Source organism: Microtus ochrogaster, chromosome 6, assembly GCF_000317375.1.
Source record: "Microtus ochrogaster isolate Prairie Vole_2 chromosome 6, MicOch1.0, whole genome shotgun sequence".
Classification (NCBI taxonomy): Eukaryota; Metazoa; Chordata; class Mammalia; order Rodentia; family Cricetidae; genus Microtus; species Microtus ochrogaster.
This window is the reverse complement of record NC_022013.1, coordinates 72,132,849-72,156,071: the sequence shown is the minus strand read 5'-3', so window position 1 is coordinate 72,156,071 and position 23,223 is coordinate 72,132,849.

Below are 23,223 nucleotides of genomic sequence, written 5' to 3'. Positions count from 1 at the left end.
TTTTTTTTTTATAAAATAGAACAAGGTACTAAAAAGAAATGTATCTGGACATGAACTCTCAGAAGAAAAAAATTAGAAGACAGCTATCACACTATCTATAACATTCAGCGTTGACTAAGAACTCATTCTGTGTGTTGAAAAACACAAGTGTGTGGCCCAGACTCCCAGAGCAAAAGTATCCAGGGGCTAGCAGCAGTTGGATTTCACAGAACTATCAAAGCCGCTACTGTTCACATAGACAAGGATTGCCTTAAAGAACAGAGCAGGGGATGGCGCGGCCTCGGTGTATAAGGAATACCAAGACAGATATGAAATCTCTGTAAAAAACTGCATGGACTTTCTGACATCCAATACCACATGCTAGGATCATTTACCACAGTTTCTCTCCACATGAGCTCACTTTGGGTAACTGCAAAGTTGAGTAATTTCCAGAGAAAGTAAACATATATAAAGTCCTTAACGGGAGGCTGAACTTACTTGATACAACTCATATAAAACAGTGGTTTAGATCCACATAAGATCTTCCTTGTATCTCTCCTATGATGTCATGGGGGCTGCCAGCTCACTCTTTTTGATGGTAGCCCTTTTCAATGCATCTCATTTAGAATGGCAACTCTCCTTGTGATTTCATGTTCCCCCCACCAAATCTGAGTAAATAAATAACAGTGTGTTGACTTGGATTTAACTGTGTTTTTCTTAGGCACCTGATGACGATAGTCCAGGATGATTCAGTTGACTGGTGTGACAGAATGAAATGACTAATGGCTGGGACGCTTAGTTCTGAGCTGACAAGCCTGCTGCCTGTATCTGAGCCCTTGCTTTGAGCCCATGGTGTTCACTGTGCCTATTGGAGGCTCTGTCTTTTCATACAGAAATGCCCTAGAAGCAGGGGTGATTCGCTTTTCTTCGAGTGGGTTCTCTGTGTGTTTTGGATGTAGTTTCTCTGAGTGTGAAACTTAGATGTACATTTGGAGCCGAATCTTGAAAAGAGACAGGATTTTTAACAAAATGTTGTGAACTGGGATGGGAGAGTCCATTCTATCACTCGGCAAACACCACACCCCAATTCACAAAAGAAGGGGTGCAGAGCTCGTGTAGGGGCAAGCAGCCTGTGATATCCTCAGAAATGACAGGAGAGAAGAGCCAGAGGAGACCCAATAATAATGAAGTACAAAACCTGACTTTTCTCGTTTACCTGGAAAACCTGAAGCATGAAAACTCAGCCCAGAGGCATGGGATATGGAGCAATTGTTCTAGAGTTCGGTTCCTCTGATGACTTTTTCTGACTTCTGTGGGCACCACACACACATCACACATTCTCTCTCTCTCTCTCTCTCTCTCTCTCTCTCTCTCTCTCTCTCTCTCTCTCTCTCTCTCTCTCTCTCTTAGCTAATATACAAAAATAATCCTAATGTAATTTTTGAAATATTTATGATATAGAATGTTTATATTAAGGTATTATGGGTAGCCCTCCCTTCCTTGTCTGTTCTTGGTCTCTGAAACCCAGTCATTTTCTCTTTAGTTTGCCTCTCAGCTCAGGGCATTCATCGTGGAGCTGCTCCCTCCTGAAGAAACAACACAGTAACAGAACTTGCCATTGTGTCTCCTACTATTTTGGTGACAATTTTCTGTGACAGAGAAAGAGTTGCTAATTCATTGCTGTGGGAGATGAAGGCCTTGCAGCCACATCTGGTAAATTACTGCCTTCCTGATCCTGGAGGTAGTGGCAGTACTCGGCATTGTTTGGAATTAAGAAGAAAAAAAAAACAGCAAAGGAAATTGATTTTTTCATTTTCTGCAGACTCTTAAAAAATAAAGATCTACAGACCAAGTGTGTTTCCCTTATGAAAGCCCCCATTGTCCAAGGCTTTGAGTCAAGTCAGCCAAAGGATAAATTAAGCAAAACCCTTTCTAGTGACTTGATGGGAACCCAGAGAGGTCACTATAGTTCAATAGTGTGGTTTAGCTTTCTTGGCCCTGGGGTGGGGCTGTGTTTAATGTTCAAAGATATATAACGATACGATAGTTATCTTTTAGGTCTTCTGGAGAAATGAGAAGTAGGACCGAGTCTGCCTTGAGTGGGTATCATATTGCACATTGGAGGAGAAATTCAGCATGACACCCAGACAGATCGTTTTGCTTAAGGACTATGGGCAAGGCCATGCCCCGAAGCACACATGTGAGGTACAACAACCTTCACTTAGAAAGGTTGAAAGGTCTGTAAATTCGTGGTTTGTGTTCATGGTAGGATTGCTGGTGAATAACTGTTATCAATCAATACCATGGTACACTGCATCTGGATGTGTGTGGCATCACAGTGGTGCCCTCCTTTATTTTCTAGTTCATAAACCAAGATAAACCTAGATGAATAAACAGGAAGATTGGAGAATTTTTGACAGTGGCAATAAGAGGTATGGCCAGAATAAACCCACTGATGCTTAGAAAAAAGGATACCCCTGGCCCCAGCAGAGCAGCTATCCATGGTCATAACAAAAGGCACAGGTCACTAACCATGCATTATCCTCAGGTGGAGCTGTCAACGTTTTACAGGAGGTCTTGTTTCTTTTCTTTGGTGACTTTGTTCAGGGTGTTGAGATGTGTCTATTTGTTGTTCACGGTAACAGGTTCTTGCGGATGTTGATGCTGTGGGACAATGGTCTTGTGACATGTAAAGATTTGTCTCTTGTACTGATTTAATAAAACACTGATTGGCCAGTAGCCAGGCAGGAAGTATAGATGGGAGAACAGAACAGGAGAATTCTGGGAAGAGGAAATGCTACAGTCATCACCCAGATACAGAGGTCACAAGGTGAGAATGCCTCACTGATAAAAGGTACCAAGTCCCGTGGCTAATGCAGACAAGAATTATGGGTTGAGATGTAAGAGTTAATTAATAAGAAGCCTAAGCTAATAAGCCTACCAGTTTATGATTAATGTAGACCTCAGTGTGTTTCATTAGGACTGAACAGCTGTGGGACTCAGCAGGACAGAAACCTCTGTCAACATGTTGAATCCTTGATGAAGGATGAAAATGAACCTGATGCTGAGAATATCCAATGACTTTTGTGAGTAAGTCTGTTACTGTTCACTGTGGGTGAGGAGTAGCTAAAGGAAACCGAATGTGCTAAAACAGGGAGAGAGATCCTGTGGATTTTGAAACCATTCTCCTTAGCTTACTCTGGGACTTGTTCCACACAGATGGACAAAGGCATAGTGAGGTGACAAACATCACTATGTGGACAGTTACAATCACAGTGTGGAGGTGCAGAGAAGCCTACAGCTGAAAAGTTTAAGGGCAGAGTCTCTCTGAAGCCTCCCACACTGCCTGTATCTGACACTATTCTTTATTTGGTTTGCCTCCTACTCATTACTATAGTTTACCAGTTACCCATGTGTTAGAAGCTTGGTCTCTAGCATGGTGCTAATAGATGATAATGGAATATTAAGAAAGTGGAGCATAGTAGGAGTTTCTTAGCATTCCGAGCATGAAGGCTATTGTTGTGGAATATTATTTTGAGATGTGCTACATTTGTTTATGCTGTGCAACATTTGTTTTAAAGATGCAAAGATGTGCTGCATTCTTTTATGTTGCATTAGTTTAACTCTGCGAAGCTGTGTTACTTTGCCTGCCTTACACACCTAATTGGTCTAATAAAGAATGGAACAGTCAATAGCAAGGCAGGAGAAAGGATAGGCAGTGTTGGCAGGCAGAGAGAATAAATAGGAGGAGAAATCTAAGAAAAGAAAGATAAAGGAACAAGAACAGAGGGAGAGGAGGACATCAGGGGCAGCCACCTAGCTACACAACCAGCCATAGAAAAAGACATAAAGAAAGGCATATAGAATAGGGAAAGGAAAAATTCCAGAAGCAAAAGGTAGACAGGAAAATTTAAGTTAGAAGAGCTGGCTGGAAACAAGCCAAGCTAAGGCCAGGCATTTATAAGAAAGAGTAAGCCTACATGTGCGTATTTATTTGGGATTTGGCCCCCAAAAGAGCAAAGAGTAAACAACCACCAACAGGTTATAAGAACATGGTTCCTTCCGTTCACAGATTTCTAGACAATGATGTGAGAGCTTTTATAGTGACCACTGCAACATACTCGCTTGTTACCGGCCTCATAACAGTCGTGGACTGGACCTTCCTAAACTGTCAGCCAAAATAAATGTTTCGCCTTTGTAACTTGATTAGTCCTAGGTGTTTGTCTGACACATTACATAAAGGACACACTCTTAGGTCTGCTACCCTGAAGTCATTTCACAAATTGGACATATTTTCTCTGATACCCTCATGTCTTAAAACCAGAAAAGTTACTTTGTGATCTCATTTTAATGTCCAAGTCATTTGAACAGTTGTTTATATCCCTGACCTATATCCAAACCCACAGAAATCTTCAGACTCCAAATAATATTTCCAGTTCTGTTGTTTTTAAGGAACTAGGTAATTTTTGTTGTCAAGTCTCATAGAAAATGTGGGACTATAGAAAAACATAAGCTACGTAACATGATACATGGTCTTCCAAGGCCAGGTCTACAATAATTTTCAGGTTATTTTACATGTATGATGGTGTCTAACCATTGCATTGACCTTATGGCCTCAGCAAGCATGAAGGGCTATGTGTGTTCACCTTCTTTTCCAGAAGTTAGGCGATACGTGGGATGATATCATTGTACCCGGACAATTTTCTGAACAGTGGGGGAAGGGCATATGGCTAGAAGCAGGTAGCTCCTTACAGAAAGAGGAGCACGTGGTAAGTTCTAATACTCCAGGAAAATACATGTTGCTACATTTAACCTGTTCCTGTGCAAAGGGGGAGAATGGAATGAGGCTCACAGGGAGGTAAGTGTCAGACATGATTCCCAGATGAACTGAGATACAAAGATTTCTTCCAGTCAGGGCTTGACCTCAGGATGGTGTTGCTTTGGCTTGTGACTTTAAGAACACTAGGTGAAGAAACGCCACTGTGTGCCTGCCTTTTGGCATGGGAGGCATATGACTTTATTGAATCATCTGAAGTATGGCTTGTAGGACTATCCTGACGAGTACAGAGACCTGGTGTACTCATTTATTATAACAATGAGATCACGGGAAGACCCATAAAACTGGAGCTTGCTATCCAAGAGCAGATCAAGTTTGTTATCCACTGGTTCCAAGTTTGTTTAACAAGCCAGTTTTGACAAGTTGAGTTTCTTTATAAGATGTTTGTTTAATTGTAGCAGAGCTGTCCTGTCGTAAAAGTGTTTTCCACTGTGTCGACAGCACTGGGCCACAGGCTTTTGCTCGCAAGATTTGTACATCCTTCAGATGAAGACATTCTGAATCCAGTTTTTGTTTGGAGTCGATGACAAGATTCCTAAGTTGCCATCGCCATGTCTAAAACTCAGGAAAGGAATGGGAAACAGAGGAGAAGTTGCAGATAGGCCAGCACCTTCCGGAGGGAGCAAGATCACTAAAAATCTGCTTACAAATACACCAAACATCCTGCAGTCCTTCCTGAAGCAGGTGGCAGGTTCGTACTTTGCAGACAGCTCATTCTCAGTGGAAGTCCCCATGTTAAGCTTATAGATGAACGGCGTTCTCATCGCCCCCTACTTCTGTTTGAAGCACGCAGGCTTTACATCTCTTCAGAGTTTAGTCCAAATCCTTCCGGTACCTTCACAGTGCTTTCCCAGCTCTCACGTCCGTGTGCGAACACAAAGGTAAGACCTATTACGTAAGGCTTCCTTGATAGCTAAAATATAGGCATTTTAAAAATAGCAAAACGCTTTAATTGGAAGCTATCATTCCATCCCTAATCCTGACGTTATATGTCTCCCATTTATACAAATAGGTAGCTGCAGTTCCAGAGCTGAAGCTCTGGATGCCATAACAGAAACATCTATTCCTTTAGTGTGCATCTAAACTGGCATATTGCCTCCTTCCTATGTTAGAGAAATAAAAAAAAAATTATTATCCCATAAAGATAAGGACAACTGGAAACAATTGCTAAGTGTTCTATATATTTACTTTTAAAAGTGGGAAGAGTGTGTGAAACCACAATGGGTAAGATAAAAGCTAAAGCTCTTACTCAACTCAAGGAAATAAGGCAATTTCCCCTGGAAACATTCAGAATTTAGAAGCTCCAGGTGAGAAGAAAGTGGACATTTGAGCACGGTTTGGGTTTTTGTCTTCACTTCCCTTCTGTGCTTTGATGTAGGTGTTTACTAGTGTGTCAGCCAGGTGATGTGCTGGCTCGCCACAAGTACTTCCAGGAAATTAATGGAAGCGCCTCTGCATAACCATGAGCTCTACTGTTCATACAGTAAAGGTGGAAAGCAAGATTAGAACAATCGTGGAAGAATTTCAGACTTAATCCACTTAGCGTAAAATTAGCAAAAGTACTTTCTCAAATCATAGTTGACACAAATAATAGCAAGCTTTTGGTGGGAGGTTTTCCTAAGGAAACAAACTTCAACCATTCTTATTTGTTATTATATTATGTTATATTATGGTATGTGGGTAGGTGTGTGTGTGTGTGTGTGTGTGTGTGTGTGTGTATAATGGGTGGGGTTGCCCTTGTGCCCCTGATTATGTATGGAGGTCAGAGGGAAAAGTGGAATCACTTCTGATGACAGACTTATGCAATAGGCACTTTACCCACTGAACCTTCGCGTAGATCCTCAAAGAAACAAATTTTGTAAATAAATCTCTTCATCTTTGCACAGGATCAATAATGACTAAATTCAAGAGCATTTGAGGGGGAACTGACCTCTGAGTAATAAAATCTCCTTCGGGAGGGAGATGGTGTGCTTCATCATGTACCACTCATTCAAAGCAGCCACCGAATGCTCACATTGAAAATGAGTGACAGTGAGGCAGTACTTTACTAGTGGCTTGTCCCCAGAGAGACACAAGCATAAGGGCACAATGGCCAGAGAGCTGGAACAAGAGAAGCATGCTTCAATACCCAAATAAACAGAGCGTGGTATATCCATACAATGAAAGATCACACAGCTGCGAAAAAGGATTGCAGTATCTGTATGATATGGTTGAACACGAAAATAATATTTTAATAAATAAATAAGAGAGGTAGGTAAGGCCACATATCATATGATTCCGTTTATGTGTCACCTCTGCTTCGCCCGTTTGGCCAGTACCAGGCATGTGACACATTCCATCACAAGTGGAGCTATGCCATGAACTCTTCACTGCCTGCTCAGCCAGCTCTCAATCCCAGGAAAGCAATGTCTTCTGTTCCATTGCTTTGTCTTAACCCCTCTGTACAGCAATGACTGTCACTCATTCTGTATTTCCACAGCTCACCCCTCTGCTTTGTCACTCTTTCTTGTCTTAAATGCTTTCTCTCTGCTATGATAAAACAGCCTAAGAAAGCAAGTCAAGACAGAAAAGGTTTATTTTGGCTCTCTGTTTCAGAGGGTTCCAGCACCTCATGGTGAGGACACAGCAGCAGGCTGGGAAGGCATGACACCAGGAGCAGGGGGGTGGCTGGCCACAATGCATCTGGACCCAGGAAACAGATAATAATGAACTAAGGCCATTGTTCAGTTTCATTTCTCTATTTATATAGTCCAGGCTCCCAGCCAAGGAAGGGTGCCACTCACAGTGGGCAGGTCTCCCTGCCATAATTAACACAAAGAAGACACCCCACCCCCATGTTGTCCGAGGTTTTCTTCCCTGCTTAGTTCTCGCAATCATTACATCCTGATGAAATCACACAGAGGTCTACATTAACTATAAACTGATTGGCCCATTAGCTCAGGCTTCTTATTAACTCTTATAACTTACATTAGCCCATTATTCTTGTCTATGCTAGCCACGTGGCTCCACACCTTATTCAGTGAGGCAGTCATATATTGCTTCTTCTGTGGTGGGCTCACAACTGTAAAGGAATGGGCTTCGCCCTTCCCAGAATTCTCCTATTCTCATTGACCCACCTCTACTTCCTGTCTGGTTGTCCCGCTTATACTTCCTGCCTGGCTACTGGCCAATCAGTGTTTATTTAAAATATAATCGACAGAATTGAGACCATTCTCCCACACTACCCACAAGCACGCCAGACACCCACCTGCCAATTGTGGTGCCACCTGTGATTTGGATTCTGTCAAGCAGACAAGACTCACCATCTCCGTTACACACTTCCTTCCCACATTGGATTCTGTCAAGCGGACAAGACTCACCATCTCCGTTACACACTTCCTTCCCACATTGGATTCTGTCAAGCAGACAAGACTCACCATCTCCTTTACACACTTCCTTCCCACATTTTCCATTCACCCTCTTTCCTCTTCATTGAGTAAATCTACAATAAAATTGAGATTTTGAAAGGTTAGGAAGGAAGACATCTTCCCCTAGAACCACCACATAACACATCCTCCACACATCTGCTCGGGTTCACTCTTCATTTTGCACTGTGGTAGTTTGAATAGGAATGGCCCCCATAGATGTGTGTGCTTGAATGTTTGACCCATAGGAAACAGAACTGATAGGAGGTGTGGTTTTGAAGGAAGTGTGTCTCTGGGAGTGGGAAACGTTTCAAATGCTCAGGCCATGCCCAGTGTGGCATTCTCTTCCTGCAGCCTGTCGATCCAGATGCAGGACTCAGCTCCTTCTGCAGCACCATGTCTGCCTATACATTGCCATGTTTCCCACCATGATGATAACAAGCTAAACTTCTGAACTGTAAGCCAGCCCCGATTAAATGTTTTTCTTTATGTGAGTTACCATGTTCATGGTGTCCTTTCACAACAAAGAAACCCTGACTAAGACAAGCACTGTGTGGTTCAAGATTTGGTATGTTCATTCAGTATCCCCCTGGAGATGACTCTGGCCTGCCCTAAGCACTGTGATATTCTTTGTGTTAAACACAGGACTATAGAGGAGGGGGCCAAAGACTTGCTGCTCAGACCTGCCCTCCTCCACCTTGGGAGATCTACCCAATAGAGTTAATAGGCAGGACACTTTCGAAGGGGCTCCTATTGCTCCCTCATTCTACCCATAAGTCGGTGCAGTTCATCCCCAGAGAGGACTGGGAGAAGTTACAGTAATTTCACCAAAGCAGACAGACAGACAGACAGACAGCAGATAGGAGACGAAAGCTGCCTCACAACATCCTGTCTTCTGAGATGCTAACAGAAACAAGATCCCATTACAAGCCTGGTACAGCAGCAGCAACAACAAAATCTATACCACCAAATGTCAGAGAGGAAGTGGGGTGCGCAGTTCCCTCAACAGGGTGACAGTCAGCAGGCTTTTTGAATTTTGTTTTTGTTTTTTTAAACTCTATACACTATTAGAATGCAATCAATATTCACCTAAGAAGGGACTTTCATGAGCTAAATGGTTTATAAACTTTAAAACTGCCCAAACTTGATAATGATAAAAATGCAAGTAAGTAAATAAATGCCAGTAAAACAGAATAGAATTCAGTACAGAACAGGAATGAGCTACCATCTCATGCCCACACTTGGGCAAGAAGCTCTAATTAAACTCAGTGGGTTACACCAAAAAGAAGACATGAAAATGGGATGGAGACCTGTAATGAAGAAAGGTTACAGGAGGAGGGGCGGGAAGAGGAGAGGGTATGGGGAGTGGAGACTAAAACCCATTCGATAAATGTATGATCTGTCAAACCATTTTTTAAAAGCCATATGGAAACTTTAAGCATACATTAAGTGAAGGTAATATACTGTCCACATACTATGTGAGGCAAATATACTAAACAAAATTTAAAAAAAATGAAATAGGGGACTCATCAGAGATCAGAAAAGGGGTTAGAAAGCTGAACGCTGAAGATTTACAACAGTGAATATGCACCGTGTGAGATCATGGGCACATGTGCACTGTGTGATATCATGGGTACAATGCACTGTGTGATATCATGGGTACATATGTACTTTGTGATATCACAGGTACATAGGCACTGTGCAATATCATGGGTACATGTGCATTGTGTGATATCATGGGTGCATGTGTACTGTGAGATGTCATGGATATATATACACTGTGTGATATCATGGGTGCATATGCACTGGGTGACATCATGGGTGTATACACACTGTGACATATCATGGGTACATATGCTCTGTGTGAGATCATGGGTACATGCTGTTTGTCTGTGCAAATCTACAGGATAGGCATGACCATGAGTGAACTAGAAGGGGCCCGGTATTCCTGGACTGACAGTTATGTGTCAGTGGTGAGAGATGTTGACAAATGAAAAAGGCTGTGTGTGAGCATGCATGTGTGCATGTGTATGACTGGGTTTTCCACCTAATTTTGCCATGAACCTAAATAGGCTCTGAAACACCATCCTAAATGTTTAAATGTTTTTTAAATCACAGTTACTTTAACATGGGAATATTCTAATAGAATTAAGCTTTACAGTGAGCTGATGCCTCTAAAGATGGTATTTGTCACAAAGTGCCACAAGGGATGTTCCCATTTAAGCCATTCTCCTTGGACTGGGTCGGAGAACACTCAGATCCTACTGGATATGGTGATAAACACAGACTGCATTCCGACCCGGGATGGTATGGAGGACAGTGTGTCTCCGGTCTCTTTTGGCTTTCTCTGGCTGTTGTAACCCTCCTTTGGAGGCACGGGGCCTTGGGCTATGTGAATGAGAAGTATATCTGGGGTACAAGGTTAGGGAGAATGAGGGAGCAAAATAAACTTTGGCAGGAGTCGAGAGTGTGTGGCTCATGCAAAAACCAGCAGCACCCAGGCCTCATGCTCCCAAGAAAACCCAAGAGAGCCAGTGCCAGATCAAATGGGTGATGTCTGTCTAGGTCTCAAGCTGGGAAGTGCTACATGTGATGTCAGATGCTGGACACGTGCATTTGGATCACAAGAGGTAGGTTCTACAGAGATACTTCAGGTAGACATATACAAGATCCTGTGCTGAAGGGCTGCACAGGCTGAGAACCAGATATGACAAGGGAATTAGTGCAAGGAAATAAGAAGACACAGACATAAACATCTACATGCAGGCGGGGCAGGAGGAAGAACGTGCATGAGGGAACACTGTGTTGTGTCCTATTTGCATGGTCTTGGCTGTCACTCCCACCCTCTGTTAATTCTGTCACGCCCGTATTAACCTCCCGCAAGTGCCTTCCCCACTTCTGTCTGCAGTTCTTCGGTGCGGATGGGAAGTTTCTTCCAGCCTTGTCTATCTGCTGTCTCACCTGCTTTCCTTTAGCTCCTCCTGGGATTGCTAAGCTCTCATGTCAGCGTCATTTCAGAAATGAAGAAGTGTGCCTCAGGGAAGTTCAATAGCCAGCCCCAAGATGACATCATTCAGAGGCCAAACTCACTTTTAAATCCAAGTGAATCTCTCTGATGTCAAGCCCTGGGCCACCAAACTCATTTCAAAAAATAATGAAGGATGTGTCCACTCATCGACTTTGTCTTTAGTGAATGAAAAATAAAACCATGTGGTCAATCATGTGGATCCAAAAGTCTCCTAAGCCCTGATAGTGTGCTGTGGCCGGGAAATGCTTCAGCTGTCAGGGAAATCATGCAAGCTTAGCCCTACTTTTCTAATACAAGAAGGTTGGAAAACGTCATCCTTTGAGAAATAACAGGTCGTCTTGGTAGAGTGACGGGTGTGTGTATGTTTATGTTTGTATGTATGTTTGTGTGTGCATGTGCACATGCACGTGCATGCGTGTGTGGGTACTTCCATCTGGAAACCAAAAGACAATTCCAAGTGTTATTCTTCATAAGCCCTCCACCTTGTTTCTCTTTTAAGATTTACTTTTAGCTGGGCGGTGGTGGCGCACGCCTTTAATCCCAGCACTTGGGAGGCAGAGGCAGGCGGATCTCTGTGAGTTCAAGACCAGCCTGGTCTACAAAAGCTAGTTCCAGGACAGGCTCCAAAACCACAGAGAAACCCTGTCTCGAAAAAAAAAAAAAAAAAAGATTTACTTTTATTTTTATTTATGGGTATGAGTGTGGGTATGCCACATGTGGGCAGAGGCCTGCCTTGGTCAGGGAAGACAGAAGTTAATTTATAGGCCGTTGTAAGCTGGTACGTTGGCTGCTCTCAGGTGAGCCATTGGTCCTCAACCCTCTAGTGTTTTGAGACATGGTCTCTCACTAGCCCAGGGTTCTCGAGTTTAGCTAGGCCAGCTCTGCAGGGAGCTCCAGGGATCCACCTGCTTCTGTCTCCCTGCCACAGGCTTTATCTACATGCATAAGCACACGTTTTTGCATGGATTTTTAGGGCTTTTACTCAGGTCTTTGTTTTTGCAAGGCAAGAACTTTACCCAGTAAGCCATTTTCCCAGAATCAACATTATGCTCTTCCTATATTTTTATCATCTCAGGCAACAAAAGCATAAAAACAATGGGGCACAATTATGCTTGGCTTTGCTATTATTCACAGGCTCATTATGTTGCTTTCTTCTAGAGCTGACATCCTTTCTGTGAACAGGGATGTATGAATCAGCTGTACTTTGTACACAGCCCCGTATGCACAGCTGCCTTCCAGGTCCTCACAAAGGTCTGTTGAACGCACTATGCCCACAGACAATTTAGGTATAGAAGCTAAGCTCAGTCAGAAACAGGACACCTGCAGTCAAACTCCACACCTACCCCTCCTGGTTGTAAGACCTTATTACCTTGCTTAATAATACTTTCTTAGCTTTCTTGCCTATGGTAATAGAAATTTGTGACACAGGGTTGTTGATCACTAGAGGCAACATGTGGAGTGTCTAAAGTGGGTACTTAGCACAGACTAAGAGCCAAGTGGCAATTCTTACTGTGTTAGCTAATACAGTGATAATTGGTATCAGAAAAACAAACAAATAAAAAACATCAGGGCACACAGTGGATTCAGGTATTTGCAGTGGAAGTTTGGTCATTTACATTGATCGCTGGGGCCCACATGGTGGAAGAAAAGAACCAACCCCTCATTCTGTGGTACTTTCTCTCTCTCTCTCTCTCTCTCTCTCTCTCTCTCTCTCTCTCTCTCTGTGTGTGTGTGTGTGTGTGTGTGTGTGTGTGTGTGTGTGTGTGAGAGAGAGAGAGAGAGACAGAGAGACAGAGAGAGAGAGACTTAGAAATGCATTTCTGGAAAAGATAGCCATGGGAACATGGTCACTTCATGTCCTTTGATGTGCCCTGACTTTTCCAGCGGTACCCACGCTGTGCTGTAAACTTCACATCTGAGCTAATCATGATCTGACAGTCCTTCATGTCAACCTCTCGGGGAATGTGAAGCCCCCAAGGTCTCACCGTGACTCCAGCACACTTCTCAGCCCCAGGTGTCTTCTCTGACGTCCATGGACACAGCGTGGATTCCATTACAACAGTTGTAGATTCTCAGTAATATCACACCCTCCTCAGGGACCCTTAGACAGCTGTGTCCTGCCTGGCTTCTTGCAAACTGGTCACAGCCTTTTGGAAGCAATGAACTCAAGCACTCTCTACCAATCTGAGTACCTGAACACTGATAGTAGCTTCTCCGGCTGGCACCCTGGTCACTTGCTGCATGTTCTCTCTCAGAATCCAAAATGACTGCAGGGACAGAAACCTGTCCCCTTCTTCATTTCTCCAGCATATCCCTTTATGTCTCTTCAACTCTCTTCCAGCTCCATGTCTAGATTTCAGACTGGATTCTGTCACTGTCTACCCACTTTAGAAGCTCTGCATACTGTGTCCAATGGCCACACCGATGGGACCAGTTTGCTATGCATATACCATGTACTTTATATTACATAAGTGTTGTATTTTTTGCATATGTGTGTGATATATGTACTTGTTACTTTGATGTGTGTATGTGGACACACAAACATGTGCGTGGCCTCAGGATGTCTTTGCTGATGGCTCTCTACCTTTACATTTTGAGTCAGAGTCTCTCCCCTGAAGGTCATCCATTTGGCAAGGCTGTTTGCCCAATGATCTTCAGAATCCAGCTTCTCTCTGCCTTTCTTTCGTATGCTGGGATTAGAGAAGCATGTGCTCAACTCACAAGACCCTCACATCTGTTCTGGGCATCAGAACGCAGGACCTTATGCTTGTTCAGCTGACACCTTAATGATTGAATCATCTCCCCAGCCATTGGGTTAATGAGAAATACCAGAGGATATTATATGAATGTATGAAAATAGCATAACAATTAACACATACTAATAAAATAAAATAATTAAAATAAAATTTTAATAATTTAATTTTAAATTTAACTAAACTTTATTAAATAAAAATTTTAATGAATATAATTATATTTTATATTTAGAGGGTTAAGATAGAAGGAGTAAATGGCTTCTGAGTACTCATGGAGGAGCTACTAACCTTGCCTGGCAGATTGGGAATCAGAGGCGTCTTCTAGGGCTGGAGACTCCCAATCTGCTTCTGACTTTTGCAACGACTTCTGATCCCAGCCACAAGACATGGATTGTCAATGTATTGTTATGTTATTATGGACCCACTGTGTGGGAAGCATCGGACAGCTCTGCAGCCCTAGAACTCTGGTCTCCTAAACAGTCCTAACATCTCAGGTTTACTGGACCTTGATCTCAGACCACCAAACCAGTGTCCCAGTGTCGTCTAGTGTGGGACAGTTCATGGGGGAGATAGATATTCCTCACGGAGACTCAGACCACTTCCTCAGCAGGAAAAATGAAAGCTGCTCTTCTGCACAGAGTTTTGACATCTCTAGTCCCAGCCAACTGAGAGAGAGTAATGCTGGTGGAAGAGAGAATGAAAATGGAGGGGAGGTAGGGATTTACCCATTCACCCAAACAATGGGTTATCCTGATACCATGTACAATATTAGACCAAAAGAATCCCCTTATCTCAATTTGCAGCTGTGATTTTTGCATGCCTGGCTGACCCTTGACAATGCAGGCTCCCTCTGTCCTGTCTCACAGTGTGGCAGCTTGGTGTGCTCATGCCATTGGAATCGCCGTTTTCCTCATCTGTCACATTGTCTTCTTTATTTAAATACGGAATCATGAAATTCGCATTGAAAGTAAACATCTTGTTTCCTATGGCAGAAAGCCAGAAAGAATTTGTCTTTGGAGGCTGACAAAGAAACACGAAATGATGTTTTTATATAATGTCTTTCCTACTTAATTTCACCAAGTGATGAGTAACTGATTATGACAGAGCCACCAGACACAAGCATATACAGAAACGAATGGCTGAGGAATGCTAATACATAATCCATTAAGAATGGAACTAATACTGGTTGGAACCTTTGCATTTGAAACATGGCATCTAGGATAATGACTTCGGGTCCAGAGAACTGAAAGCCGGTCTTGTTTTTGGAGGCCTGTCTCCTTGCCCCATCCCTCCAGCCTTTTCAAGTCTCTAGGTGTTGCCTGCCAATTACAGAGCTGTGAGCACCATGCACTGATTTCTGAGAGGTGGTCAGCGCTGAGACAACCCAGAAGCAGCCCACCTATCTTCTCATTCTGTCCTTCAGGAGATCACTGAAATGGAGAATCTATGAGAAAAGACTGATCAGGTATCCTGCCAGGAAGGATGGCAATCTTGAGTCATTTGATAGAAGGGATATGGCCTTGAACTCAGCCACATATATCCCTCTTATCTCCATTAATCAGACACTGGGAAGCCAGGCCCTTAACATCTTAGTCTCTAGGACATCTGCCTTTATCAAAGTTGTCAAGCCTCTGTACTGATACCTTTTTATTGGCCTCCCTCAATTAGTCAAAATCCTTGACTTTTTTTTAAAAAATACAAAATTCCCCCATTTTCTCTTCCATTCTATTCACAGATGCCTTCTTTTTCCTAAATTAACTGTTTATATCATGTCAATTTATGTTATTTTTTTTTAAAAAAATTCTTTTCTTTTCTTAAGAAAGAAAATAGGCTATCTTTTTTCATTTTACCCACCAGTCCCATTTCCTCCCCTCCTCCCATTCCCTCCACTTACCCCATGCCTCCTTACCCCCCCCCCCCCCCCACAATCCACTCCTCAGAGAGGGTAAGGCACATTGCTCTGGGGAAGATCCAAGGTTCTCCCTACTCTGTCCAGGCTGAGCAAGGTATCCATCCAAAGAGAATGGGTTTGTTCCCAAAAAGCCAGTACAAGAAGTAGGGTTAATTCCTGGTGCCACTCCAGTGGCCCCTCAATCTGCCTAGCCATATAACTCTCACCCACATTCAGAAGGACTACTTTGCTCCTATGCTGGGTCCTTTCCTGTCCGGCTGGAGTTGGTGACCTCCTATTAGCTCAGGTAGACTGCTTCACTGGGTGAACCTATCATGGTCTTGACCTCTTTGCTCATGTTCTCACTCCTCCCACTCTTCAACTGGATTTTGGGAGCTCAGGCCAGTACTTCACTGCTGGTCTCTACCTCTGTTTCCATCATTTGCTGGATGAAGGTTCTATGTTAAGCCTATAGTTGATGATCCTAGAGAAGCTAAGTAACAAGGTGAACCCTAAAAAACCATACATAGAGTCACCTGGAAAGAGCAAATAGACAAACTTGCCTGACAAAAATGGGAGCACAGGGGTGGAGGGAGAAAGGAGGGCAGAAGGGGGAAGAGGAGGGGAGGAGGGAAAAGGGGAGGAGAACGTGAGGGAATGGGATAGTTGAGGTGGAGGAATGACAGAGAAAAGAGCAAGGAAAGACATATTTTGCTTGAGGGAGCCATTATGGGGCTAGCAAGAAACCTGGCACTAGAGTAATTCCCAGGAATCCACAAGGATGACTCCAGCTAAGACCCTAAGCAATAGAGGATAGGGTGCCAGAATTGGTCTTGCCCTGATGAATATCTTAAAAATTTTTTTCTTAATAGAGAATAGTATGTACCCTCTTGACTCTGGCATCCAAGAAGCACCATGACCATAACACTCCATTACTTTTGGTGCTCCTGTTTTGATCAGAAGGACTTATCTAGACACTTCTTTTTCTGGCTATTATTCCAGAAATTGGAGCACTAAATTACTGTCTCTCAAAATCTACTTCCCTTCCTGTTGTATTCCAATCCTTTGTGATGATGCTTTCTCATGGCATAATGATTAACACACACATAATTGATGTTCAGCCTCCTCCTAGATCTGGTGCCTGGCACAGAGATGGATGGAGATTACAGGGAAACAGGTTTAGAGGAAAGTGCTCTTAGAATCAGTGTCTTTAGGAAAGAGTGATCTTCTGTGAAGAAGAAAAAGTGGATTGCAAGATGCTCTACACAGAGGCTTCCTTCTAGAAGTTCTGGAGCTCAGACAGCCTTTCTGGGGGCGGGGGGTCTGGGCCAACACCTAGCATAAAGCATACATGAAGAAGCTTGTTTTCCCAATGGCTGTCTGTGGAGATGTCTGTATTATTCATCTGCGTGCCTTCCATAGTCTTCTTACGCAAACTACAGCAGCTGCCACACACCCTGGGAGCTTGCACTGGCCATCTCACCAGGTGCTATGTGATTTACAGTAAGGTTCTTGCCCATCTATGCCCCTGCAGCTTATTTCTCAAGAAGAGAGGAAACAGAAAACACCAAAGACATGCCATGACACCATGCTAACGTTCACTCTTCTGAGAACACCCCCTTCTTTCAACTTTTCTTCAGTGTCTTAATTCAAAGCCCAGGACTGTCATAGCCTTTATACTAGATCTCTGCATTATTCCGCTCCCTGTCCCATTACCTCATGTGCCACAGCCAACACTATCATTGTTCCATATGTCATTATAGACATGACACACCTCAGCCTACAGCATCTAACACAAAATTCTTACCCTGCCACTTGAAAGATCTTTGCAGCATCACCTGCCAGAGCCTTTTCTGTATCTCCCAACCTTCCAGCTTTCATCCGATGCCAATTTCCCAGTGAATGACATCTGTGTTACACATTTCTGGTAATACCTTGACTTTCTCTTCGTTAGATTATCTTTCCCTTCATTTTCCCAGTTGGCATTAATACAATATACAATTATAATGATAACTTAATTCACATATGCCCCTTAAGGGTTTTCTAAAGCCCAAAGCAGTTTTCTAGTCACAGGATGTCATGGAAGTAGCACCTCACCTTCCGGAAATGTGTGAGCAAATGCTCTTCATGGAATATTAACTTCTAAAACTCAGGTTTCTGGGTCCTGTCCCAGCTCTTACTCCCAGAGGGTTCCTAGAGGCTGTGCACCTCGGTAAATGGTTAAGATGTCTATGCTAATGTAAGCAGGCACACAGCTTGTCATGAGTGGGGCACAGGGAAGGGAAAGTGAGGTCCTCTCTGCACAGTGCTTTGTTCACTTGGACTTTCGCTCTGAGAGGCACAGGGGACCTTGGAGACACCTGCACAGGGAATTAGCTGTTGCCAAAACATATATATGAAAGGGACAGGCTCTTGGAAGAAAAACAGCCGTGTAAAGACGGGTAGCTTGGAGCGGGAGGAGAGACGCTAACCAAACACCCTTCTTCTATGAGTCACCCTTTAAAGGTCTTTCTTAAATTTTTTTTTGTTTTAAAAAAATTATGATTTAAAAGGCTCAAGCAGCCTAGAGAAGTAAATCCATGCATATTTCCAACATTAGTTAATATTTACTAAGACATCATAGGTTACAACAAGCGAAACTTTTTGGCTCTCTCAAGGAAATGTTCTGGCCAACCATGTTAGTGACTTTCCCCACAGATAGTTTATAACAGCTCTTCACCCCTCTCCAGCAACCAACGTCCAAGTCTGGAAGACTTGGGCATGTGGTTCATAAACCAGGATTGTTGAAAAATGTATTTGAGATTGAGGAATGGATCAATGAGGTGAACAGGCAGAGCCTAGACATGGCCATTGCTATCTTGGGAAAGTGAGCGAAGTTTCTCCTTGTTTGATGTAGAATTCCTTCTTCTGAACCTGGGCACCCTCAGAGAAATACTTTGTAGTCCAAAATAATGTTTACTTTGGATGCTGTTTCTCTTTGAGCTTTCACTTGTGACTTTAGGAGTGAGCTCACAATTGGAAGTGAATCTGTCTTCTGTCTCTACTGTTAAATAATTATCTACCCACTGAAAAACCACACAGGACTCACAGTGGCCTCATCCCAAGGAGATGTTGTATGGAACTGTAGAAATTATATTTATGATTCTTGCAGATTTCTGCTCAACTGCTGAGATAGTTCAATGAGGGTAGTTGATTTCAGTGAGGATAGTGGTCAGCTTTGCTCTGTAGCACGCCGAGGTCACTGCGTGTGACCCGGCAAGTGTCTCTGATGATAGGGAAGCTGGACCATTTTTGACATCATGATTGTGTTTGGTAGGTGTCTCAGACTGAAATCCTGTCTCAGCCCCTTAGGAATTACATCTTCATCTTGAAACATGAGAAGGCCTCCGGGATGACTCACTCAGACAAACAGTGCCTTGCTTGGCAAATGGCAGTTGCGGATTTTCAGTGGGTATTGACTGAATATTGTTTGGAGGTCTCAGTTTTCAGAGTCATCAAAGGAACGCGGTGCTTTTCATTAATGAGTTATTCAAGAGGCCAACACACTGCAATGACATTTCTGAAATCCTCATGGAGAGGAGGAAAATGTAGAAGAAACATATTTATTTGCTCACGAGCTTAATAATAAACTCTTATTTAGTGCTAACAAGATGCAGAAGCAAAGGATGTACATAGGACCGTGACAGATGCATCTAACCACTCAATGAGAGCCATTTTATAGCTGGGGATATTAAGAGTTGGATAACTAAATAACCAACAGATGGAGCAGGGATAGATAAAGAAGAAATGAAGGTTTAAATTCATGCCTGTCACGAAAAATAGCCAAACTGCTCCATGAAGCATCTTGCTCATGCATGTGTCATGCATTTGAACACATGGCCACTGCTAACAGGAACAACCAAGCCCTTTAGCTACAAAGAGAATTAAAACATATTGCTATATGAAAATTTTCTCCCCCTTCCCAGGTCTCTCCCCTCCTCAGCTTCACTTCCTGTCTTCCTCTTTCCTGCCACCCAGGATGAACTCCCAAGGCAGGCAAATGAGGGAGCATCATTTAGAACATTTTTCTGACATCCTCATTCTTTGAGGATTCACAAAGCCTTTCAAGAGAGGATTTTAGAGGGTGCTGAAGGAGCAGCAGATCTGCACGGGGCAGGAAACATGTCCTTGAGGTCACTTTCTTCTAAACTGATGTATTCTTTCCAGAGTGATAATAATCTTTTTTTTTTTTTTTTTGAAATGCAGGTCTAAGACGGAAGGAATTTTTATCTGGAAGAGTAATATAAATTAGCTTCCACTGCCAGTTTCCACCGATTATGACTTTCCAGGCGGAATTCCTACAAATTCTTGAGGCATGACCTCCAGTGAAAAAATAAAACCCCTTTAAAAACTTGCTGAGAAATTCCAGATAACTTTCACAAGAGACTTAATTTTAGAGCATTAACACAACCTTGGTTGGAAAGATAAAACTACAATGCAGTTATTTGGTGAAAGTCATTACTTCACGATGAAGTCATTGGAGATTATTTTACTCTGCTTATCTGACCCTCTTTTTTTCTCCTCTGTCTCTTTTAAACTTGGGTCCTTTCCTCTAAAACTAATTTTATTATGCATTACTCAATGCACTCTGGATTCACCCTTTTAAAAGTATAAAGCGTTTCAACAGATAGCCAGTTGGAGGTTATCTGAGTCTCAACCTACCAGGGTGAGCAAACCCTAGTGTGAGCTATTACACCTCAATAATATGCATTGTGCATTAGCACATGCCTTTGGCTTTGGAAACCACCAAAGAAGCTTAAACAATATTACACAATTTTGAATAGCTAGAAAAGCAGATTTTGCATGTTCTCATCACACAGAAATGATAAATGTTTGAGATGATGGATAGTCTAAATGCCCTGTTCCGATCCCTACAAAATGTACAAGTGTGCAGAAGCATAACACTGTATCCCATAGAGATGCATTACCATCTGTCAATAAAAGGCACTGCGTAAGGGGGCGGGAGCATGGACTCAGCAGTTAAGAATACTTGTGCTTGCTGAGGACCCAAATTCAGTTTGCAGCACCCACGTGGTGACTTACAACTCGTTCCAGGGGATCTAATGCGCTCTTCTGGCCTCTGCAGGCACCAGCTACATGTATGTATATACATGTAGGCAAAACATTCACATGTAAGAGAGACAATAATAAGTCATCGAATGAGAATGAACTGGCTCAAAGAGACTGGTGTAATTTTGGAAGACATTTAGGTGTGGCAAGGCGACAATATGCATACTAGGACCTTTGGAGGCCCTCATAGGCCTCCAAACATGTGTGTATGATCACATGTTGCCTCCATTGGAGGGTCGGGGAAAACTGGAGTCAGCAAGCTGAGGGGCTGCATCCAGGAACTCATGACTTGACCCGTGCAGTGGCCACAGTTCCCGTCCAGGAATGTCTGACTGTGCGGCTGGTTTCCTTCCCACTGCAGTGTCACTGTTTCTTGAACGGCCCTAGATGGGCAAACACAGAGACTAGGGCCACAGGTGCAAAACATATCAGTGGTGCCGTGCGTAGCCAACAGAAAAATAAAAAAGGCCACTACTTTTTCTGAAATTTTAACTTCCTGGAAGCTGACTTTTAAAAATCCACTTTTCTTAATTATAGTTAATACAATAAGAAAAGCTACCGTGAATTAATATCTTTTGAGGCATTTATATGAAGGTTGAAGTATTTTGTTGCAACAAATATATCTGGTAGTTCCGGGAGCTGGGGGCAAAAGGGTTGGTTCTAGCTCATAGTTCGGTGGTCCGTGATGGTAGGGATGTCTTGGCCCCCAGAGTTTCACGTGACCCGTCACACTGTTTCTGAGTCAGGATGCCCAGTGCTACGTTCGTGTTCAGCTGACTTCCTCCATTTCTGAAACCTAGAACCCCAGCCTATGGGATAATGCAGCCCATATTCAGGGTGGCTTCTTCCCACTTCAGCTGATGTAATCTAGATCACTCCTCACAGGCATGCTCAGAGGCCTATCTCCTGGTTATTCTAGAGCTCGTCAAACTGGCAATCAATATTAAGTATGGCAGTTACCTCACAAATACAATGGTTATTTTTAGCATGAAGCGCCCCTCCCCAAACCATTTAGTTTTTTTTTTTTTTTAATTTTTACATGAACTACATGGGCAGGGAGAAAAGAGATTTATAAAAGAAGGCAAAATAGGGTTGGTGATGTAGCCTAATAAACATCTGACGCAGCACATTCAAGGCCTGGAGGAGTCAGTGCCCACCACCAAGTTATTAGTTAGTCAATCAAGCAAAAATAAAGAAAGCATTATTATGGGTTTGTGATAGTCTTTATACTAAAACTTTCTATTTTTTAGAGGGCTTAATGAGATAGTTTTGGAAATTATATTTGGATAATTATTTCTTCTCAGCCAGGCAGTGGTGGTATACGCCTTTAATCCCCGCACTGGGGAGGCAGAGGCAGGAGGATCTCAGTGAGTTCAAGACCAGCCTGGTCTACAAAGTGAGTTCCAGGACAGGCAGAATTGTTATACAGAAAGAAACCATGTCTCAAAAAAGCCTAACTAAATAAAAAAAATAAAAATAAAAAACTTGCTGGTGTATATACAAATGGTTTGTTTTTCAAAGAATATCTCATAGTATTAACTCTTTAGCAATAACATCCCACAGTATCAATTACATTAATACTGATCGTGTTATCACTCAACACATCAGAGATACAGTAATGATTAATAGAACCTCTTCCCCAGGGTATCATATCAGTGCAAAAAAAATAGGTTCAAAACATTTATAATTATGGTTGGGAATACTGAGGATCCAGTCTATATAAAAACATGTAGAAGCATAACTAATGTCTTTAAACTTCTCAGATGTACAGAAATTAGAATTATATAGAAAGAAAGCTTTGTTAGACCATCAACAGGTTAAATAACAGATCATAAGCAAAGACACCAAGTGATTTGGTTCCACTTGGAGCGTGCTGTTTCTTTTCATATATGAATCTATAAATCTTCTTCCAGAAAATAAATTGAGCACACTGTCACATGCGTTTGTTTCTTGATCTTGGTCCAGGGATATGCAAAGAGGCAGGTAGCCTCATGACTTCTCATGTGTGGATGAATGTCTGTTATCACTGCAGATAATTCTAAAAAAAAAGCCGCAAAATTATATGCATCAAAAAATATTCAGTATTATTCTCCCCTGTTTCCCTTTCATTGAAAATAGATTTTTTTCCCTCACATAATATATCCTGATTATGGTTTCCTGCCTTATACTCCTCCTAGCTCTTCCCCACCTCCCCTCCCATCCAGATCTACTCCCTTTCTGTC